Source organism: Paroedura picta, chromosome 6 (genome assembly GCF_049243985.1).
Source record: "Paroedura picta isolate Pp20150507F chromosome 6, Ppicta_v3.0, whole genome shotgun sequence".
Lineage (NCBI taxonomy): Eukaryota > Metazoa > Chordata > Lepidosauria > Squamata > Gekkonidae > Paroedura > Paroedura picta.
Genome location: NC_135374.1, coordinates 58,690,954 through 58,706,965, shown reverse-complemented (window position 1 = coordinate 58,706,965; position 16,012 = coordinate 58,690,954).

The following is a 16,012-nucleotide window of genomic DNA, read 5'->3' as shown; positions in this document are numbered from 1 at the left end:
CCCGTGCAGGCCGCGCCCGCGCGGCCCGCTGGTGCGTCCCGATCCGCGGGCGCGGCTCGCGGGCGCAGCTCGCGGCTCACGGGCGCGGCCCGTGGGCGCGGCCAGAAGTGTGGGCGTGGCCCGCGCGGGCGCGGTCCCCACGGGCGCGGCCCGATGCCCTGCCGGTCCCCAGCCTAATAAAGGTTGGGGACCACTGTGTCAGAGCATAATTGCTAGAGTCATATACTGGTGATGTGCTGAAAATTAATCAGAATACAAACCAGATCCTTTTTATTCCATAAGTTAACTAACCCAGTTGCTAATCAAGCAATTTACAGGAAGAGGAATACAACAAGATTGGCAAGGGAAAACAAACCTAAAAACAATGTCTCAGAGGGTAGCCATGTTGATCTGCAGCAGAACATTTGAGATAATGCTTCCTTCTTTTGCTCAAGCAAGGTGAAACTAACTTCTTATCTAGCAAGCATTTTACTTTATGAGTGATGCCATGTACACTGTAAACATGTGTCTTCTGAAGACGTGGCAGGGAGGCATGGCCAGCTGGCATAACACAAAGCCTGAAGAATATTTCAGGGTTTACTCTATGGATTCTCTATGGCAGCTTTTCTCAACTTTTTAACCTTTGAGAACCCCCTGAAACATTATCCAGGCTTTGAGAAACCCCGGAAGTGGCACAATCATCTGTAAACGGCTCCACGGTTATTAATAAAAGGCTAAGGGCAAGTTATTAATAAAAGGCTAAGGGCCACCAGAAGAAGGTCAGCTGCTGCCCACCGTTAACCCCCCCCCTTCGCTTACTAACCATCCCCGGGTACGCAGAAGCCTTAGGGACTCAGGGGCAGGGGGGAACCATCTAGCGCCCATTTTATTTAATTATAAAATGGGCTTTAAATCTAGTGCAGAATATGATTGTGTAGCATGGCTATGTACATGCCCACCCTAGGCCTCTTCCCTTTCCACTCCTCCAGGCCCATCATTGGCCATTTTGAAGGGGGGTCAACATGACCATATAGTTAATGAATTTAAAAATATTTTTATTTAATTAACTGTCACCCAGTCAGGAAACCCTTACAGGGCTTTCAAGTAATCGCAGGGTTTTGCAAAACCCTGGTTGAGAAAGCCTGCTCTATGGTCAAAAGGTTGAAAAAGGCTTTTCTATTAAACATCATGTGGAAAAACTCTGTTTATTTTGCTTTTAATGAGACACTAAAAATAGTTCTCCCAGGAACATAACCTTAGGCCTTCTCTTTTTGTTGAAAGCAAGCCATGATGAATTTGTAAAGTGTCTTACTGTTCTTTGCATTACTTTCTACAGCAGTAGTCCCCAACCTTTCTATCACCGGGGACCGGTCAACACTTGACAATTTTACCGAGGCCCAGGGGGGTAGTCTTTTGCTGAGGTACATCACTGCCACCTGAGCCCCTGCTCCACTTGTTTTCCCGCCGGCACCCCGATTTCCTGCTGCCCGATGGGGAGCACTGACAGCAGTAGCTGTGCAGTGCCACATTGAGGGGAGCCCCAGCCATGGCCACCGCTGGGAGCACCAAAGGTGAGGTGGCGGCAGAGTAGCAGGGCAGCCCCCGAGGCAGCAGTCAGGGAGGAGGACGAGGAGGAGCCACAGCCCAGTACCGACTGATCCATGGACTGGTAACGGTCCCCAGACCGGGGATTGGGGACCACTGTTCTACAGCACATGCCCTTTAGTTTCATAGAATCATAGAATCATAGAGTTGGAAGGGGCCATACAGGCCATCTAGTCCAACCCCCTGCTCAACGCAGGATCCGCCCAAAGCATCCTAAAGTAGTGATACCCAACCTGTGGGCTCCGGACCGCATGTGGTCCATCGACTAATTGGAGGTGGGCTGCGAAGGATGCCTTCTCCCCCCCCCCGGCCCTTTACAACACACTTCAGGTGTCATTGTCTCCCATCACTCCCAGATGGGACTATCTCATTGCAGAGAAACAAGCTCAGGGTTCCTATTGATTTGTCATTGTCATGAGTTAAAATTTCCATGAAAATAAAATGTTCCTTATGTTCATTGTTGTGGTGTGTCTGTATCTTATTTTGAAGGCATATTTAAACATTACCATAGCAATCAGAGAACGTTAAGGCAGTGGTTGAGAGTAGAGGAGTAAACTACCCCCCCCCCCACCGGGCCTCAGTAAAGTTGTCAAGCATTGAGTGGTCCCCGGTGATAAAAAGGTTGGGGACCACTGTCCTAAAGCATCCAAGAAAAGTGTGTATCCAACCTTTGCTTGAAGACTGCCAGTGAGGGGGAGCTCACCACCTCCTTAGGCATCCTATTCCACTGCTGAACTACTCTGACTGTGAAAAATCTTTTCCTGATATCTAGCCTATATCGCCGGACTTGTAGTTTTCCTTAGCTCTTAAGAAAAAACCCTCCATTTTAGCAACCTAGAAGCCACTGAAAAATTGCCATTAATACACATTGCGATGAGAAATCTAACTTCATACTCTACTCTCCAATTTAGTTAGCCAACAGGTAAAGTTACAAATATACACCTCAGAATATGAAATAATTTTTTAATAAGTAATGAAGGTAATATAAGCCTTTAAACAGCTTGTTTTCATGGGCTGGGGAACTGGATGGCGTATTATATTAAAGCCATAATTCTGAATGTTAACTTTTTACATATAAAAAAGGTCTCTGCACTAAACATGGGCACAGTGACTGTTGTCTATACTTTTCAGGTTTGTTGGTTTTGAGTCAGCATTGAATTACCTCTGGAAGAATCCATGGGGAACAATTTAACATTATGTTTTAGGACTTGCTTCCTAAACTTGGACAGTGGCAGTGCCAATGCAAGTTATAATGTCTTCACACTAGCTGTTTTAAACAACATAAAGATTCCTTTTAGCAGCCACATTCAGCCATTGATATGTGACCCAACTATGAAAACTAGTTCCACACATCAGTAAAAATAGCATTATACCAGCTGAATGGCAAAGCGCTAATTTTTTCCATGCTTCCCAGCCTCTCCTCACCTTTCTGCTGTCTCACCCTCCACAGCTGCTGCTGGAAATGGCGGAAGAGAGCAATGCACCTTATTCGCGATTCACATCCACCTGTCAGTCAATTCAGGCAAACAATCCCCTTTCTCCAACAGTTTCAAGGTCCCACAATGCCCACTAATTAAAAAAAAACATTTGTACTTCTCCATTGAAATGCCTATACATAGAATCATATATGCATAGTGCTTTTTGAACACCACCCCTTATGGGATCACAAGTCCATAAAAAATTAATCTTGTTCCTGATATTTTTTGGGGGGGGAGAAAACCTTTGAGAGGCATGCTTGGTGTTACAACTTTGGAAAAAAAAATGCTTTTGTTTCTGGCATCACCTGCACGCTTTTCCACCTATTCATTGCACCAGTAAGTTAGCTATTTTTTAAAAAGAAATGCCCATCCCCGGGAGAAATGACTGAAGATGGCGCCGAACTAGCTGAGCTTCTGCCCGGCTCTTAAGCCATGCTGAGGGTCAGGAGCAAACGCACCTGGCAGACCTGAGCGGATACGCAAATCTTGCTCACCGGTCGCCCCAGGAACCGAGAACGGCATCCTGAGGGTCCTACAGATCCGTGGAGAGGGAGGGAGACTAAGCTCTCCAGATCGCCGCGGCATGTGCTTAAGGTCATGATGGCACCCTTGTCGTAAATAACTTTCTAAGCCTGAAACGACCAGCTGACCCTACATTCTTCCCAGATCATATTTTACCAGACTGACAGGAGCCGAAGTCTACAGCAGTAAAGACTGTGAGTTTTCTGGCTTTTCTTTTTTTTTCCCACAAGCTCTCCCCCCCCCAACCAATTTACAAGTGAATTCTTTCGGGAGGCTCCCAGCTAATTACACTCACTAATCAAACAAAGAGAGAGCTTGAAGGGAAGAGAGACTTTAAAGTTTTGTTGGAGAGAGTTCAGTGGGGGACACTGACTTGATACGGAGATCGACAAACTGATAATTTTGGATCGCCCGTGCTCCCGCGAGACCTCACGAGACTTTCTGTTTATAGTTTGTGACTGTCTAGAACTATGGAAAAATTAACTAAGGCACAGCTTCTCCATTTGTTATGCGAAGGGAACTCAAAGATACTGAAAGCAGTCAATAAGGTGGAAAAGGAAATCCAAAAGACTAAGAAAGAGCTTTTAGACAGAACCGACGGTTTGGAAAAAACAGCTGATAAAAACACAACTCAGCCAACAATACTTCAAATGAGAATTCAATGTCTGGAAGTTAATCAACAGGAGGGGGAGAGAGCTAGGGACGTAAAAATCAAAAGCACCTTGGAAGAACTTGGGAAAACAGATTTAAGGAAGGAAAGTACCGAAAACCTGGAAGTCTATTCAGAGCAGGAAGTGATTTGGATCAACAAAATAAATAGAGTCTATTCAAAGGCGACAGCACGCAGGAAGCTATCAGGAGATATCTCTGTGCGACCAGAGGAAGAGAGCCGGATTGACAAAGTATACAGAGCCTACTTAAAGGCGACTGCAAGCAAGAATCAAGCAAGAGACTTCTCTGGCCCTGACAGAAGGACAATCAGAAACATTCTATGTAGGAATCATCAGGCGTTACTATGGGAAAAAATACAATTTCATTTTCTGCGACCATCTGAAGGATGTGATGAACAGTGGAGCATTCTCCTGGTTTCCTGTGAGAAAGACAGCAGCAGTAACTTTTAGGTCAGGACCAATATATGAAGGGAACTGACTTTATATTATCCAAGACAATAATAGAATATATTCTTATAATAGATTATACTCTCATATGTATCAACAATTACTCTGCTAAGAAAGATGGTAATAACTTCTAGATCAGGATCAATATGTGATGGGAACTGAATATGTATGCCAATATGTATGCTAAAAGAGGATGGCAAACTATACTTCATATGTATTAACAAGATAGCAGCAGTAACTCTTAGGTAAAGGCCAATATATGAAGGGGACCGACTTTATATCACTTAAGATAATAATAGAATATATTCTTATAACAGATCATATTCTCATATGTATTAACAATCATTTTGTTAAGAAAGATGGTAAAAACTTCTAGATTAGGATTAATATGTGATGGGAACTGAATATGTATGTTAAAAGAGGATGGCAAACCATATCAGCTGGTCGCTTTTATTCTCTTTTACTTTTCTGTAAATGCATATACAATAATAAATAATAAAATAATAATAAAAAAAAGAAATTCCCATCCCCGGGAACAAAGAAGAGGGAGGTGGGTGCGAGGGCGGGATGAGGAAAGTTACTTTAGTGCGTTTGAGCCTCCATCCTTTCCCTCTGCTAGTTGCCTGCTGGTTGCTCTATGGTAGCTAGGGCTAAATAGGTTGGTGAATCTACTACTACTACTACTACTACTACTACTACTACTACTACTACTACTACTACTACTACTAATTAGATTTATTTCCCGCCACTCCCCGTAGGCTCGTGGCGGGTCACAATAGTCTTATCCCCATTAAAATACCCATTAAAAAACTTTAAAAAACAATCCCAACATGCAATCCCTATGCAATTCCTCAACTTGCGCTTTAAAATAGAGGACATAGCGAGCAGTTTGCTACCCAGAAGCTGGATGTGGGCGATGTCATGCAGAGTGGCTGGAATATAACAACTACATTAGGTAAGCATTTCATTGTACCTATTGTGTGCAGAAAAGCCCTATAATTTTTATGATGTCATCTGAGGAAAGGTTACCATATACAGGAGCACCTGAGGCTGCTTTATACTGAATGGGACCACTGGTCCCTTACAGGCAGTATTGTCTAATCAGAGTCTGAAGAAGAGCACTTCCACATCACTTGCCACCTGATCCTTTCAACTGGAAATCCCACAGTTTGAACCTTGGTCTTTTTGTATGCCAAGCAGGTGTTCTACCACTGATCCATGGCCTTTCTAGACTTATACTCACTGGTGGGAGGAGATATGGGCAGAGAGTGGCCTTTGAGGGGTGGCAAAAGGATGTGGGGAAAATCCAAGGGAATTTGTATGCTTTTGAATTACCTTCAACATGAAAGCAAAATAAAAGAAAAAACAGCATGAAAGTTCTCTCCAAAAATGCAGGGAAACAGCAACCAGGAAGTGAACTGAGCACTGAAGAGAGGTAAAAACACAGAACAAGAAAGAAAACATCAGACATATGTGTATGGTAAAAGCAAGAGAAGACACCTGTGCATAATAGGCCTTAGTTGTTTGTGACCTGGGGACTTAGGGATCTCAGACACTGCCACAGTACAATATTATGAACATATTTCCTTTTGAGGTACTTCCATGAATACTGATTGTTGGGTTTTTTTATTTGCTTTTAAATAACTTTAGTTAGTATTTTGTTAAATTCATATATAAATTTTAAATTAGCCTCTTGGAATGATTGGTGAACTTGGAGATCACTATTATACTGGAAGGCACAATTTCAGGGAAATTACCGGCAACTTTTGATCTGTGTCTTCTCTTAGATGCTTTTAACAGCATTTAGAAACAGCATTTAGCTCAGAGGAGAAGGAACATTGTATTCTAAATCTAATAAGTAAAAATACAGCTACCAAAGTCATGATATTATATCACTGAATAGTAAGGCCATAATTAGCAGGTGGACAAAATATTCTTTTTAGTAGAGTTCTTTTGATGGTATAAATTTAACTCAACCACTGCATTTCAAAAGCTTAAGGGATCTATCTAATTTTCTTCTAACGCACAAGTCCTCATTATATCTCTTTGGCACCATGAAGGCACTTTCATCTGTAAATATAAATTATTATTACACACAGGAAACAACCCAAGTCAACTTTAAAGTTTGTTCAATGGTTTGAGAAAGTTACTTTATTTTTATATCCTCTAGGACAGTGCTCCCCAACCTTTTTATCACTGGGGACCGGTCAACGCTGGACAATTTTACTTAGGTCCGGAGGGCTGGTAGTCTTTTGCTGAGGGATGTCACTACTACCTGAGCCCCTGCTCCACTTGCTTTCCCACCGGCACACCTGACTTCCAGCTGTCCGCTGGGGGGGGCGCTGCCAGCAGCAGCTGCACAGTGCCATGCCGAGGAGGCACCCCAGCCATGGTGGCCGCTGGACAGCACCAAAGGTGAGCCGGCAGCAGAGTGGCAGGGCAGCCCCCGAGGCAGCAGCCGGGGAGGAGGACAAGGAGGATCCGCGGCCCGGTACTGACAGATCTACGGACCGGTCCCGGTCCCTGGACCAGGGGTTGGGGACCACTGCTCTAGGAGGTAATCATCTCATTCTCCTTGATTCACTTTAATTTGTAAAAAGAAGATGTTCCTATATTTGTTTTCAAAGTTTAGGTCTACATTGTCAAAGGATATGGTTATAGAAAACAAAAAATATAATTCATCCAACTTCAACATCAGTCCTAGCATTTAACTTGTCACAACAGAAGCATGTCTTTCTTTACAGAGGCTCCACATTTAATTAAGCCCTAACCCATCTCCAAGAAATGACAATGGCCACTGGACAACAACTGCCTTAACACAAATTCCATCTTTGAATGTAAATAGATTGGTTAACACCAAGTATTTAAGCAGTTAATCAGTACAGCAAATGGTCATTTTAAAGTATTGAAACCTTTCCAGAGGCCTAATCCCATAAACTTCTGTGCTAAATCAGAATTCAATAGCAGTCCAGTAGCACCTTACAAGGTAACAACATTAATTCTAGCAGGAGTTTGTATAAGTTATAATTCATTTCTTCAGAAACAAGACCTAGGCTGATTCTGCACTTACTTTTTTTTTCTGTTGTGGATCCTGCTGAATTCAGATTAATTTGAACTCGGGTCATCCTCTATTCCACCATCTGCCATTTGAAACAGAAAGTGTTCTGCACTTGATTGAGGAAGCTCAGAACAGGGAGGGGTGCCAATTGCAACAGGAGTCTCTTTTTTTGAATGGGGGGGCAGAGGATTGGAGAGAGCAGAGGGGGGGAAACAAGAGGCAAATCTCTGCTGAGAGAAGTTAGGGCTTCTGGAGTGGAGTTACTTTAAGACAAGCCTTGCAACTGGGAACCAGGAAGTCTTTGAACTGACACCCTGGCCAATCAGGGAAGAGTGCTTTGCTCTGAGGCATGGGGCAGTGAGTTAATTCGAAAAAAGCAAAAATCTGCACATTTACTCATGGCAGTTTTTGAAATATCGAGGCTTATATCCACTCCAGGATATTGCAGGGGAAAGGTATGGTCACCACGAATCAATCATGCATGTTGCAGAGGGAAATTTTAAAGCGCCCAAAATCAAATTGGAAATCGAATTCAGTGTAGACTGCAGGGATTTAGTCAATCTGGGAGTGGGTAAATAGCCCTGTGCAGACTACACCCTAATTCACCAGCTCTCAAGGCGTGGCATAAGAAAGTTGTCCCTGCGTTCTGGCTCAACCATCTCCAAAGAGGCTGCCAGTCAGACAGGCACAGCGAGGGTTCTCTCCAGGAGTCCATTTCAGAGAGGCATCCTTGACTAGCTCTTGTGCAATTTAAATGACTCCCGCTTCCTTCATGCAGTGTTTTAAATTTCACTTTATTAAAAAGTACACTTTGGATCTTCTACTGATGGAAAACAGTTTTCAAATATCATAACAATCCATATTAAATATTGATCCCCAACAAATAGAGATGCACTCTCTATGCAGAGTAAAACAATAGCTGAGAGTGGTGTTCCTAGACATTACATACCTTAGAAGGTGGGGCTCCAAAAAGAAACACTATGCCAGTACTTGTTGGGCCTACACCTAACAGATTTCCCTTGACCACCCAGCTATACTTCATAACTGGTTTTAGATAAGAGTGCCTTATTTAATATTATTGACCACTGAGGAAGACCCAGTAGGGTCGAAATGCATTTGGTCTGTTCATGTGCAGTTATATCTGTATATGTTTTAATATAGTTTTTAACCTAATACTGGTGAACTTTAATAAATAATTGTTTATTTTTTAAACAATAATCATAATTGGTTTGTAGCTCAACTTTGAGTTCCTGACTTTGTTAAGGTTGGGTTTTCATTCCCTTTTTGGTTTTGCATCGTACTACTCCTGTGTATCAGATATACCCTTCAAAGTGGTGCAGTGAGCTGCTGCTCTACCCCCTGGGACTTATCCTATAGAACCTTGCAAGGTCCCCTTTTGTCTTCCATTTTATATAAATATACATGGGGGACGTTATCTGAAGATCTGGAGTGCAGAGAGTTCATCTGCATGCTGATAACGCTTAGCATGATTTCTCCTTTGCGATAGAACCAGATATGGCGGTGGAGGTTCTGAGTAGGTACTTGGCAATGGTGGGAGATTCTGAGGTTCATATGGATTAACTGAGGTTCATTTTTAACTAAACAGATGCTAATGATGTTAAGGGCTCCTGTTTTGCTTGGAGTCACTCCTGTAAGAACCAGATGCATAATTCTGAGACCTTCAACATTGTGTCTAGATTTCCTGCTGGGTATATAACCTTCAGTGCCTTCTGTATCTGTTACAGTTACAGCTGCACAGAGAATAGTAACTTTGCCACTCTGACACAGGTTTTGATAATCTCCAGACTGTACTATTATAACATTGACTTTGAAGACAGGCCAGATGCTTGAATTAGAGCAAAATATGGGGTTCTCATCTTACTGTGGCAGTGAGCCAGTGGGACTATATTACATCTTTACTAAAACAATAGCAGTGGTGACCTATTTGTTTCTGGGTACAATTCATTGTACTGGTTTTAATCTTTACACCCTTAAGCCATCTGAGCTAGATTCCATTCTTTGCAACAGGTTCTATTCCATGTTCCTTCCTTTTCTGAAGTTAGCCTGGTGGGGGGCATTTTTGGGAAAGAGAATCCTTGCTTTAGAATGACAGACTTAACTGGGAAATTTCAGTTTGCTGCAGATGATGGTGTCCTCTGAAGCAATGAAACCATTAGGAAATATAGACTACTGTCTTGGGATACAAGCAGAAGATGGATGCTCTCTCATGAGGAGGCTTCCTACAGAATCACGCCCCCCCCTTTTTTTTTTTTGCTATCAAGTCACAGCTGATTTACAGCAACCCCACAGGGTTTTCAGGGCAAGGGATGTTCCAAAATGGTCTTGCATTGCCTGCCTCTACGTAGCTCCAGTATTCTTTGGTGGTCTCACATTCCAATATTGACCAGGGCCAACCCTGCTTAGCTTCCAATAACTCATGGAACTGTGCTAGCCTAGGTTCCCCTGATCAAGGCACAGATCTGTTTGGAGACAGGCACTCCACAAGGTCTACAGTAGCCTGCACCATCTCCATGTATGTTTCTATGTCTTTACTATACATGTCTCTTGTGCTAGAGCAATATACCAAGTTGGTGTTAGAAAAAAACTGTAGAAAAAGCACCTCCTTCCCCCTCCCCATAGTCTGAATCTGTCTAATGCAGCCTTTCTCAGCTTGTTTACCATTGACAAACCCTTGAAACATTCTTCAGCCTTCATGAAACCCTATAAGTGGCACAATCATGCAGAATATGGTTGGGAAGGATACCCCTCCCCTCCCCTCCTCTCCTCCAGGCCCACCTTTGGCTATTTTGGGAGGGAGGGAGGGATGAGTTCACATGACCATATATGAGCAACCAATAAATGGGAGGAGGGGAGTGAGCTGCCTCCTGGGGGCAGACTCCATGTACCTTCTGGGGGGGGGGCTGTGGAGGCCCAGAAATGGCACCCTGCTGGCCCTCTGGGACCCAGGATAGCCAGGAAAAGTTTCTGCCCTGGGAATGGTTACCCATGAGTAAGTCATGACCCCTGCTCTGGGAATGCTTATTGATGAGTAAGTAATGGCCCTCAGCCAGGAATGGTCCACCCTGGTAGTTTAGCCACTATCAGAAGGGAGCTCGCTGCCAGGAAAGGCTGATAAGTGTCAGCTTTCCACCTCACACTTCCTGCCAGTTTCAGAATTCTGCTGAGTGGAAGAGGAGCCGGCCTCAGAGTATGCTCTGCTGCCAGGAAGTTGCCCTGGCCTCCTGGCCACTTTCAACTTGTCAGACATTGGGGGGAGAGCCCTTGCATGCCTTCTGGAGGGGGGGGGGCTGTGGGAGGCCTAGAAACAGCCCCCTGCTGGCCCGCTGGGACCCAGGTTAACCAGGAAAATCCTCTGCCCTAGGAATGTCTACTCATGAGTAAGTTATGTGAGGTTTGCCATTTGCAATCTGAGAAGGGAAGAATGTTTTGAGGTAAGCATCACAGGCATGTGCAGCAGGAAAAATAATGCTGATGTGGGGGGGACTGGGAAGATGTAGACTTTCCTTTTCATATGCATGTCACTTTAGTCTTGCTGCAGTCTTTCCAAGACCAATGGAATGGAAGATGGGGAAACTGTAGATGGGTCAATAAGCACTATGAGGTCAAGAGGACATGTGAAGGGGGGGACACTGTTTCCCAGTAGGACCTTCCCAGTAGAAGAACAGTTGGTTTTATAACCTGCTTTTCCTTGTCCAAAGGAGTCTCAGAGTGGCTTATAATAGCCTTCCCTTCCACCCACACAACAGGCACCCTTGATATAGATTAAGCGAAGAGAGCTCAGAGAGAAACTGTTCTGTGAGAACAGTTTGTAATAGGACTGGGACTAGCCCAAGGTCACCCAGCATGTGAGGGAGCAGGAAATCAAATCCAGCTTGTCACATTAGAAGATGTTGCTTTTAACCACCACAGAAAGCTATACGAATTACTTATTGCCTTAAAGAGATGTAGCTGGAACACAGGCAGAAGAAGCTGTTATGGGAGGATGGTGTAAGACAGCCAGCTTGGTGCAACGGTTAGGAGGGCGGACTTCTAGTCTGGCAAGCTGGGTTTGATTCTGCGCTCCCCCACATGCAGCCAGCTGGGTGACCTTGGGCTTGCCACAGCACTGATAGAGCTGTTCTGACTGAGCAGTAATATCAAGGCACTCTCAACCTCACCAATCTCACAGGATGTCTGTTGTGGGGAGAGGAAAGGGAAGGAGATTATAAGCCACTTTGAAATCTTTCAGGTAGAGAAAAGTGGCATATAAGAACCAGCTCTTCTAAGTATTTTTTGACTTGCTCATTAACTGTTAGGGGATTCTTTTCTTCTAAATATGGACCTTGTGGATAATGGCTTCCGAGAGCAATCCAAGGAGTAAGACTGTTCCCTACATGAAGAGGTGATTGTGTGGTTAATAAGGCTTGCTATTTGAGGAGGAAGGAATGCTTTTGTCTTCTGTGTTCCGGGTGTGTGTTCTGTGTAGGCGAGCGCCACACAACCCCCATCCTAAGCAGCTCTTTCCTCCGGAGGAACTGATCTCTGCAGTCTGGAGAGGAGCTTTAATTCTGGGGTTCTCCAGGTCCCACCTTGAGGCTGGCATCCCTAAAGGGAATTTTCCCATTTGCCACTTCTTCCTGATAATGTCCTTCTACTCTGTTTTGTCCTTTCAAAGCAAACAAGAGGACTGCCTTGTACAGCACAGCTCCATTCTTGTCATAGCAAAACAGGAAAATGAAACCATACTGCAGGAAATCATCATACCCAAATTACATTATCAAGATCTCTGCCTCCAAATATTGGAATCACAAATCCATATAGGAGAGAGAGAGATCGACTTGGGTTCAGCATGGAAGCCACTCCCATTTTTCCATTCACAGAGCTAAGTATTCTTGGCCACAACAAAACAAAATGCAGAAATAGATTTTCCCCACTGTTTGTGCTCTTAGATTATATTTCTGTTATTGCTCGTCAAACAGCCATGTATCATTTTCCTTTTACACTTAGGCCTGTATATGAACGCAAATTGGAATACACCTTTTTAAGTAGTCTTAATTTGACATAGAACCTAATCCCAAAATGGCATGAGCAGCTCAACAGAGGGAATACAGCCATCGCCCTTTTCACATAGGTTTCTGGTTGATCTGCCTGGGTCATGTCTGCTATCACAAGCTCCATGGATTATTTTTTTCCTCCCCCAGAGTAAAGAGTGATCATTTGATAATGATGGGTCAGGAGGACATCAGGAAGGATTGTGATACTCCACTCTATCTGGGCTTTCTGATAGTGGAAAGTTCCATCAAGCCACAGACTACTTATGGTGACCCTGTATGATTTTCAATGAAAGAAGTGTTCAGAGGTAGTTTCCCAGGGACATCTGAGGAAGATGGCAGAATAACAGGACCAGGATATGGTCCTCCTCAGCAGGAGAGGTGAGTCCAGGTTTCTGGATGTGGCTCAAAGATGGAAAGCACACAGACTTCCCCCTGAAGATCTCCCCTGACAGCCTTTGGCATCAGGGACTGCACCAAACCAGTGGGGCTCTGAAATGGGACTCCACAGAAAACAGCCTCCTGGATGAAGGGCCAACACTGAGATAGAATTTGAGACCACAGGCTTGTGACCTAACTTCCTGTCTCAGTGTTGATTGGCTGATGCTTTTGATTTCACTTGTTCTCTCAGTGTCGACTGGCTGAGTCTTGTGATATCCCTTCCTGTGTAAGTGTTGATTGGCTGAGTCATGTGATCTCACTTCCTGTGTCAGTGTTGATTGGCTGAGGCTTGTGGTCTCACTTCCTGTCTCAGTGTTGATTGACTAAGGATTGTGGTTTCTCTTCTTTTCTCAGTGTTGTTTGGCTGATGCTTGTGTCTCACTTCCTGTCTCAGTGTTGATTGGCTGAGGCTTGTGATCTCATTTCCTGTTTCAGTATTCATTGACTGTGGCTTGTGGTCTCACTTCCTGTCCCATTGTTGACTGGCAGATGCTTTTGGTTTCACTTCTTGTCTCAGTTTTGAGTGGCTGATGCATGAGGTCTCACTTCCTCAGTGTTTATTGATTTAGGCTTGTGATCTCACTCTAAGAAGGAGACTCATCTAATAAGAGCAGCTCTCATGAAAATTTCAAAGAAATATAAAGAAAGTATACACCACAAAATTTTATTACTGAAATCACTGGTTGAAGCATATGCAGAACAGAGCCAACAACAGAAATTAGGAGCACTGAGATATCAAGAACTATTATCATCCCAATGACAAATAAAGGATTACTCTCAGATGCAACAAGAGTATTAAAATGTAGGTTGGTTCACACACAGACACCTAATCTTAATATTAAAATCAGAATTGGGGGGCTTGGAAATAAAGCATTACAAATAAAGGATTACTCTCAGATGCAACAAGAATATTAAAATGTAGGTTGGTTCACACACAGACACCTAATCTCAATATTAAAATCAGAATTGGGGGGCTTGGAAAGCCAGCCTAGTAACTTTACCAAACTTGAAATGTTAGTAAAAACGCATAAACCTCACCTGTTAGGCCGAATTTATAAATCCTTATTTAAATTAGAAACTGAAGGTGAATAAGTAAAACATTGTGTGATTAAATGGTTCAGAATTTTGGTCAAAATATGTTAGAAGAATGGGAGGAACTCTGGAAAAATATTAAACTAACAAAGTGTCAATCACTGAGGGAAGTGTGGTTTAAAATGTTTTATAGATGTCTACAACGCGGCGAGCCCACCCCTGGGCCCAGCAGAAGCCCCCGGCTGCCCACGCAGCCTGCCCAGCTGCCCTGGCAGCGCTACCCGGGTGGCTGTGAAGGGTTTTCTCCCCCTCCCCCCAGGCTAAAGGTGTTCCCAGCCAGCCGGGCTGCGCAGTCGCCGGCTCTTCGAGCTGGCAGCCGTGCTGCCCGAGCAGCTGGGAATGTCTCTTTCCCTCCTCCCCCCAGCCCCCTCACCTCTCGGGCTGACAGGAGCAGGGCCTCCTTTCCCGGCAGTGAAGGCTCTTCCCCCAGCCCCCTCACCTCCGAGACTGACACTCGGCTTCATGGCTCCTGATTGGCCCCTGCGAGTTTTTATCCCGGACTCGCCCCGCCCCTTTCTCCTCCCACATTGCCCTTAGACTTTTATTCCTACAGCTCCCGCGGAGCGGTTTACAGATATGTCAGCCCCAAGGTTATAGGCAATAGGTGTTAGAGATGCCAAAATGCAGACAATAGGTGTTAGAGATGCCAAAAACAACAGGTTCATTTTACCACATGTGGTGGGCATATGAAGTGATCCAAAAGTTCTGGAATAGCACATTCACATAAAATGCCAATGCATTAGGGATGGTGAGTCCCCTAAATAGGATTCTTTGACCTGCATTTTGCCACAATACTCAGCAAAAACCTGAAGCCATTCTCCAACTAAACTGGCTCTTTAAACTTGGTGGAGAAGGTAATAGGCATCTGTGTTTTAAAAAATCTGGCCTCCCTACATAAGCAATAATACCAGCATGCAATTTTTAATAACATCACAGCACTCTACCCCCCCCCCCCCCCCCGCACACTGGAGAGATGGTGGGAGCTCTTTGACTGTTAAGGTATATTAGATTTTAATGTAAGGTTTCAATTTTGTTTTATGGTTTTAATATGTTGTAAGCTGCCCTGAGCCCTTGAGGAAGGGCGGCATAAACATTTGAAAGGAAAGAAAGAAGAAGAAGGCTAAACACTTCCATTTAAGCTTGCTTTACCTTTGCAGGAACCTTGGAACCATGGCAATGTTCCACTCAGGCTGGTCTTCTGACTGTTTGCATTCATCTACACTGCAGGTAGTGGCAACTGACCAATTGGTGTGAACTGGATCTCTGCACAGCAGGAGTCCTACTTTGCAAAATGTACCCACCTTTTTCAAGGTACTTCTAGTGTTGTATACAAATAATCAAAAGACAGGATCTATTGGTGCTTGGCCCTTGAATTTACTTTACACGGGGTGGGGGCTAAACTGATGTTACCAGTGGATATATTCCCCCTTAAGTGTCTATGCACAAATGTGTGCAGATAAGTGTGTTGAGCAATATTGCTCTGTTACTGTGCTTGAACAACATCTGCCATTTGATTCTCAAGTATTTTCAACAGGGCACTCAAAACCAAGGTTCAGTTGGGTTTTTATTCCTTTTTAAATTACCACAACAATGGTTCCAAGAGTTAGCACACTAACACAGGCTGTGTCAACACTTAACATCACAGCACGTTTTTTTCAGAGTTATGCA